At 42.0% G+C, this 8,544-nt stretch overlaps 1 long non-coding RNA gene across 1 annotated transcript in view; it reads right to left on the bottom strand.

Moving 5' to 3' along the window:
- Positions 1–3,406: 3,406 nt before the first annotated feature.
- LOC122788616 overlaps positions 3,407–8,544 on the bottom strand; it is a 165,416-nt gene continuing 160,278 nt past the window's right edge. Inside the window, exon 3 of the long non-coding RNA XR_006362724.1 lies at positions 3,407–3,445. This is a non-coding gene — a long non-coding RNA (uncharacterized LOC122788616). The remainder of the gene's footprint in view (positions 3,446–8,544) is intronic.

The following is an 8,544-nucleotide window of genomic DNA, read 5'->3' as shown; positions in this document are numbered from 1 at the left end:
AGAATCAAAGCATCAAGGGTCAAAAGGGGAGTTCAAAAGAGATGATCCAGAAAAAGGGAAACAGTATACAGTCGCCTTCCAGAAGGCTTCACGCAAGGCTACCCCTCCTAGCGCCATGACGCAGCAAGGGCGCGTTCCGCATTGTCTTGGAGGCCTCATAGGCCGCATAAGACTTCCAGGAAGATAGCCAGTTGGAAATTCATTTTGCGATGAGGCCCGCTTCTGTAGGGTTCTTTCAACATTTCACTCGCCTTCGAAGTAGTCCCTTTGAAGACGAAAGAAAATGGCGAAGGTAATGGCACAGGTCGCTATGCTAACGACCGGTAAGAACATCTGCCTGCACTTCATCCGCTTCCCTAGATTCCTTGTGGTGTGGATGGACATTCACTTCAGTTCCTGCTGTAGCCTTGAAGACATCCTTCAGCTACCACCATAGCATCCACAGAAACTCTTTTTTTTTGGAAAAGCTTTGATCTGATGGAGCTTGTCTGAATTAATGGGGTCTAATGGGAGGTCTCCTGGGAAATCGATCCACGCCTTATGCTCTCTGGGCATGCACCTGCATGAGGGGGGAGGGAAGGGGGGGCAAGGGGGACACCCAGGGAAGGACGAGAGCCAAACGCCTTAAGAAGATACACAGATTCTCAAGGGTGAGGGGCTGAGGGCTGGCCTCCCTCCCCTCTGTTCCAGAATGGATTCACATGAGTGTCCAGATGAAATGAGGGCAGGAAAATCAGACCTCTCCAGAAGGGTGTCCGCCCCAGATCAAATGAGTGAGTCATAGGACCTTTCTGCACTTCCAGTTCCGAGGGGCTCTTCCCTCCTCCAGGAGAGGGCTCTCGAGGATCCAGGAGAGGCTCCTGGAGAGATCCGAGCTGCTGGCTGGCTCCTGAGGAGGATGAGGAGTGAGTCGATTCACCCTGAGCTCCAGCATAGACCCCTGAGGCAGCATAGAGGGAGGGGGAGATCCAGGCCGCTCTGGAGGCACCCCGGCAGGACCTGAAATGCACTCTGTCAGGGTAGACCCAGGAGGGTGTCAGGCGAGAGCAGAGACCCCTCACCACCGCAGGTGATGGCCCGGTGGCCGATGTCGGAGCCGAAGGCTCGAAGCCGAGCCGAACCGAGAGGGGTAGACCGGGCACCAGGGGGGAGGGCCACTCACCCCCCTCGGAGCACTACACCTCGGAGAGGGAGGAGCGCCGCCACCCTCCACGGAAGAAAACGGAGTTGAATGACGAGTCAAGACACGGAAGCTCGCCGGCGGCGACAGAAGTGGGTTCCGATGGACATCTTCCCGGGTCCTCACTCAAAAGTCGAAGGAGGAAAGAGTTGATGGACCTAAAGTTATCATCAATTCAAGTTCAAAGCAAACGAAACAAGTTCCGTCAGCAACAGTAGCACCGTAGCAAGTAATCAAAGTACTGTACTGTGCTACACTACTGACTGTTTCTCGCTCTCTTTGCAGACGTGGCAGTCCGATCCCCTTCCACTTTACTGTGCGGTTAAACCACAAAGACTTCTGGGCATCACACTGATAGCAGTCCAGATTAAGGAGAGAAGCCTTTACACAGCAGTCCAGATTTACAGAAACTAATTAAAAAAAAAAAACCTGGAACTCACCGAGCATGCGCAATTCAAATTCTGGAAATTTGCACATCAGTCGGACTCTCTTAGAGCACTGCAGCCAGCCAGAATATTTAAATAATTCATCTATAAACATTTTATTTTTAAAAATGTTTATGTCTTTCTTTCTTCACAGCTAGGGGGGGGGCTGCAGTCCTGCTGCCTGATGGCACGAGCCACCACTGAGATGGAAGAAGTGCATAGGCTTAGACACAGGCGATAAGAAAGGTGAAAATAAATTCTCAAAAAAAAAAAAAAAAAAAAGGCAACAAAACTTCGCTACAGAGAAAGTGAAGAGTTAAATACTGATAAAAGTTTTGCTGTTGAAGCCGTGGTGGTACAGCGGTAGCGTTGTTGCCTCATAGCAAGAGGTTCTCCTGTTCGATTCACGGCTGGAGTGCCTTCTGTGTGGAGTTTGCATGTCCTTCCCCACGGTCGAGTGGCCTCCGAAAGACATGCGTGAATGGGCGTGCCTTCGCTGAAGGCTGGGCGTCGGGCTGGCAACTCAGCACCATAAAAAAATTTACTGCCAATCATTAGTGGACCGAAGTTCCACTGTGGCAACCCCTATCCGGGAAAAGCCGAAAAGACAAATAAACAATTATAGAGTTTTGCTGTTAAATTAAATACACACACTTTTATGCAAAAGAAGAAACAGTATCTTGGGGCTTCTTTCTGTTTTTATGCAATATAACTGGAGGTGGATGCAAAGAGAGAGAGGGTGTGTGTGAAGAAGGTGCAGTTAAGCAGCCTGGGAAAGTTTTACTGGATGGGCAACATCACGCAAAGGGCAGAAGACCTTACAGTTAAGTGTCTGAGGACCTCTTTTTTACCAGATACCATCTTATTCTAAACATAAAAACTATAAACCAAAATCCAGAAAAGGGATTTCAAAACCTCAAGTTGCAACACAATTATATCTGCACACTTTTTAACTCATTACATAATCTTAAAAAATGTGTTTCATTAAAAATAATAACTCCATTGATGATTAATATTCTGAAAGTATAAATGACTATACCAGGGAAACCCAGTGGAAAAGAAAGAGTTCCTACTTAGAAGGCAACAAATATATATACTATAATTAAAACGTAACTACTACAAGCTGCTATATTTTGCTCCTCTGGCTAATTCATCGACTGCAGATTCTCAGCAAATAAAAAGTAATTATAAAAGATTAAACCAGCAATTTCCCAAAAAAGTAAACACTGTCCAGCAATTCCATCATCTTCATAAAAAAAACAGACTGATGAAGACTGCGGGAAATGTCTACCTACTTCATGATTCTGGAATCAGAAAAGCACCAGCTGTGTGCTCACCATCAAGAAATGCAGTGTTGGAAAAGACCAAGATGTGTGGATATCTACTATTAAATCACAGCTGACACTGTAGTAAAAATACCAGGATATAAAACGAGCAAATCCCAAAACTCTTCTCTTTACCCCACAGAGATCCTCTAATATCACAGCTGTCACCACCAAAAAGGTGAAAGAAGCTAGCATTATAGAAAAAGGGAAACCGTAATGGCTAGACTTCTATCATTCATTCCAGTATAAAAACATCACCAAAACACACAGTGATTCTGTTCAAACAAGTGGGCTGGTAGCACAGGTGTTTTGGAGGGTTAATGGAAGACACAAGGAATTTGAAAAAAAAAATGGTTACAGCCATGCATGCTTCCACCACACACCATCGCAAAATCAATTACATATATGCGCTATAGAAGGTGCTGGCATTTAAGTAGATTATTCAGAAAAAATGGAATCACTAAATTACTTCTTACCATAAAAGAAGTTACTTTTCCCAGATCCATTTCGACCAACTAAAAAGGCAAAGGAAAAAAAGGAAAACAAAATTAAACACTGGGTATACATACATAATATCAGATCAGATCTATCGATTTACTTCACATCACAAAAGAAAATGTTCACACCAACAGTTAATGCACACCAAGAGAATATTTAGTGGAAATTAAAACCACATAAAACACCATACCCACTTTTTCCATCAAGATTAAGTGTCCTAGAGGCAACAGTAAGCAGTTAAACTGTGCAAATGAAGTACTGCTGCACTGAGATGTAGGCTGTTTGAAACAGCGGTACAGGGATTTCTTCTTCAAAGCTCATAATATTAAGGACATGAAATTGGTGACACAGCTAGGAAAAGTCAATAAAAAAATCACCCCAATCCACAAAATAGTAAACTGCCAGTTATTTAAAGCCAATACTAAGCACAACCTGGAGCCTCAGTTTAACATCTAATCTGAAACATGGCACACTCGGGAGTGCAGCACCCCCCCGCATGCTGCTCTGCAGTGTCAACAATTTATCTACCTGGTGTGGGAATAAAACCTCAACCTTCTGCACCAAATGCAAATGAGATACTGTTGTACCACTGACAGTGTTTCATGCAAAATATATCAGTTTTTAAAAAAACTGTCCGAACTTCATTTCTCAATATAAATGTACTGTGGTGTAGCTTTTCTCTCTGGGCCTCTGCTGAAAATAGTCTCTGACCAGTTGGGACTTAACTGGTCAACAAAGACAAACAATCATGTCGGCAAATGTTTCCCAGTAAGCATCAGCTGAACCACCCTGGACATATCAGTGTAAATAGCCAGAGCTTCCACTCATCTTCTCCAAGAAATGAAGCAAAGAATATCCTGAAGGCAGCACTGTCAAACAAAATGTTTGCATTTCCATAAAAATCTTATAAAATGATGTTTCAGTTGCTAGGCACAAAAGACAAACATGAAAACAATGAAAAGGGTAGCTGCCAAGGTCAAGACTACAATGGTGAATAGTCTCTTTAGGGTCCAAAGATTATTTTACATGTTTATAGCACAAATAAAATGGAGCCCACTTCCAAAAGACTTGCTCTCACCTTAAGTGCCTTACTCTGGTGTAGACCTGCTTTACAGATGGACCTTGGCAAGTCAGTTACACTGAGAGCAAGTCTTTGGAATCTTGCCCACACAGTAAGTCACTTGGAAAGATTATTTAACAATCTCACATCTTTAAATCATTCAGGAAAGGAGAGTATTTTTCTGTCATTTGTTAGTTATGTAGACCAGTGATCCTTTTCAGACATGACATGGCCTAAAAGAGCAAGGATAAATGCAGTATAATATCATTAATTATATAGTCCAGCACTAAAAAACATTCTACACAACTGTTCCCAGTCGGTCATTGCAATCCAGTGACCAAAAACTCCTGTCTACAAACCTATCAAACCAGCCGGGCATTGTCTGTATTCATACAAGGTTGCTAAGGCCTGGAACTCCTTACCTGTATCCCATCTAGTCACAATCCTCTCTCCCACCTTTCAAAACTTCTCTGAAAGACTTCCTAATTAAAATCTGGCTCTGTTTGTACTCAAATCCAGGATAAACTATATCCCTAAATATGAACAAGTACCTTTTTATTCCTACCTCCTTACTCTCCCTTATTTCCCCACTATAACTTGTGTCCTTATTTCTATCAAATTCTCTTCCCTGACTTTCTTTGTAAATATAACATAAGTGTTTTATCCCTCACTTCATATTGCAATTCCTGTTTATATCAGACTAGCTTCCCTTTAATTTCTCCAAAAACTAACATTTCTCTAAATATTACATGATTGTCATACAACTTGCACTGACTCAACTAATGTTTTTATACTATATCTAATGTTATAATTATTTAAACTGCAGATGTTTTTGTTCTATTTTTTTGGAGATAGTAATAATTTGGACCTTTTCTCCCTAGGCCTCCACTGAAAATAGGCTTCTTTCTAGTCACACTTTCCCAGTAATCATGTGTCAATAAATAAATTGGTCATCCATAATATGGCCAACTAATAGTAGCATCACCACCTCCCTGATCCAGTTTCACTGAACTTAACCTTTTCCCCAACTGCATTTTGCTTTCTATGACTGACCAGGAGATCGGTTTGTGCAGCTACTGTTACCACCCTTGCAGGGCATTTTTTCCCTCTGCTGTGTCAATGTGGAGTTAGTAGAATTAACTAAGAGGGGGAGCGGGTGAAGTCACCCAGAAAGAACAAAAGGAAAAAATAAGTTATTATTTGTGTTTTGTGCTTTTTAATTTCTCCAAATCTTTCGATTTCCAATACTGTGATGGGAATGGACCCCAAGTCAAAGTATGATTAAAGTTCATGAAATTAGTATCATTTCACTTTTTGATGTCAGCCAAAAGTGCTCTTCGCAGCACCCACGATGTAATGACTCCTTCTGTAATTCGGACGGAGGTACATGTATTGGTAGTATATTTAAATATAATTGTAGACTCTTTTTATGAGATCCATTGCTCCTACTACTATCAGAACTATCCGAGTATCCTTCTTCTATATTGCTCTTGCTTTTGCTTGCAGAAATGTCTATTAGTAAGTTTGAATTAGTATGGTAATTAGGAGGTTTATGTTTAAATTATTTGAATAATAGTTACTTGATGAAATAGTGTTGTTAAATGAATTAGACTTTGAATGCATTTTGATTAATTTATGAACCAGGATGATTGGTTAGAATTTATTAGTTTTGTTGCATTTAAATTAAGACACAGTACAGCCTTTAATACGTATGATGAAGCATTCAAGGAGAACGTGAAAGCGCTTACATGCTTGGTATACCATTTCTTTTTTTTTTTTGTTTTGTGGAATTAAAGCCCTTTTTAAATGTGGTGCTGCCTCAAAAGTTTTGTTTTTGGACTTCCAGGTTTTTCATCATGGTACTTTATCCTTTGGCTGTTTCTGGATATTGTGTTTAAGTCAACTCCTCATATCATATCCGTGAAAAAGTTCAGGACAGCCTAATCAACCAATACATGCTTTGTTGGGCTGGGATGGAGGATACCACACTATCCAGAGAAAACCCACAAAAAAGAAAGGAATAAAGAGCAGTCTGTCTTCAGAATGCTGGAAAGTGTTAGAGAGCAGAGCACCTATAGCTAACAAAACATTATGATAAGTACTGATGAACAAAGATACTTAATGTCTATACTCTGACTGGCTGCATACTTAACATGTGCAGCCATCTTCTGCTCATCCCGTGTACAATAGGGATAGTGGCTATTCAAGTAATGTTGAAACTCTCCAATGCTCCATATCTTAACCACCTTCTACCTGCAGTGCCAAACCTGGGAATTATACTGGATTAGGTATAACTGTTCAGTGCAGCAGCAGTAGAGACATTTTTATACTGATCTTGATATAGTAAAAAGTAAGCAAAATAAATGTAAATGAAAAAATACTATTGAGTCAAATATATACAAACCAACATCACAACACTGAATTAACAGAGGACAAAAACACAAGATTCAAATGAAAATAATGTAAAGAAAGCAGATTTACATGAGGGATAAACATAGTTTCATAGTATAGTACTAGGCTATCTGCCCTGGGGCATTTGTAAGCCTAGCCATAGTGATGTGGCTTTTGCCACCCCATGAAATGGTACAAAAATGTACAGAATAAATCTAGAATACTGTGCCTCTGTCTAGTAGTGACACAGTGAAGGTCCCCTTATATAATAGAATTAGTTTACTGTGTCCCTGTCTAGCAGTGATACAGATGTGACCCCTGGGGTAAACTTACGATCACCCATCCACTCATCAAGATTTCTCTTGAAGAGAGTCAGTGAGGGCTCTGCCTAATCTGAACTGGGATCCTGTTCCAAAGCATGGGAAGCCTCTGGGTTATGAATCTATCCCTCCAGCATGTCCTATTCATACTTGTGCCGAGGTTTAAGTCTTTAGCTCTCATGGTCCTGATGGATTTGGATTTTTTGAGGTGGAGCATGTCCATCAGATCCTGATTGGACATGGCCTTGTACGTCAGGCAGAGATCACCTCTGAGCAGGCAGTATGCTACTGAATAGAGCTGAAGTTTCTTTAGTCTGGCAGAATAAGACATATGTTGGAGACCCTTGATCCTTTTGGTGAGGTACTTTTGTGGTCTCTCCAGCTGTTGCAAGTGCCAGGTGAGGTACATACCAAATGGGGCATTGTACTCAATCATGGGTCTGATGAGGGAGGAATATAGGGGTACAATGACATCCTTGGATCTGGATGTGAAACCCTTCATGATGAGGTGTGCAAGGTAGAATGTTTTTCTAACCACTTTGGCAGCGTGGGTGTCAAATGAGAGGTCGCTGTCTACTTGGGTCCCTAGGTCTCTGATTACTTTTCCGTACTCAGTGGGTTGCTGTCTATGTGATAATTTGTGGGTACTTTGTTTTTTCCAAAAGGGATGACTATACATTTTTTGGCATTTAGTTTAAGGCCGTGACTACGGCACCAGTTGTCCGTTTCAGTGAGGCCTTTTTGTAGGATGTGTGCATCTGCTGGTGTATCGACTATGGCGCCTAGTTTGCAGTCATCTGCGAACTTTGCCAGCCACAGCCCTCCCATGTTTGCTTTAACATCTGAGAAATAAATGCCGAACAAGAGGGGTCCCAGGACAGATCCCTGTGGGACACCACTTGTGACTGGCTTTGAGTCTGACATTGCTCCAGCGATTTTAACTTTATGGGTTCTGTCCTTTAGCCAGTTTGCAACCCATCTAGAGACATAAGGGTTTACTTTTAAGCTGTTTAGCTTATCTATGATGCCTGAGTGGGGTATTGTGTCGAAGGCCTTAGCCAAGTCCAGGTATGCTGTATGGACTGCTTTGCCCTCATCAATGGCTCTAGTGACTGTTTCGAAAAAGTCAACCAGGTTTAAAAGGCAGGATCTGCCCTTTACAAAGCCGAACTGGGTGGGGTCAAGCGTCTGTAGGTCCCCTATGTCTCAGTTTATGAGTTCCATAATGATTCTTTCCACAGCTTTGCAGACCAGGCTAGTCAAGCTTATGGGGCGGTAGTTTCCAGGGTCTGTAGAGGCACCCCCCTTGTGGAGTGGGACCACTGTTGCTGTACGCCAGTGTTCA

This window comes from Protopterus annectens, chromosome 14.part0, assembly GCF_019279795.1.
Source record: "Protopterus annectens isolate FY-2018-M chromosome 14.part0, PAN1.0, whole genome shotgun sequence".
NCBI classification, from domain to species: domain Eukaryota; kingdom Metazoa; phylum Chordata; order Ceratodontiformes; family Protopteridae; genus Protopterus; species Protopterus annectens.
This window is presented reverse-complemented; position numbering and strand designations above follow the sequence as displayed.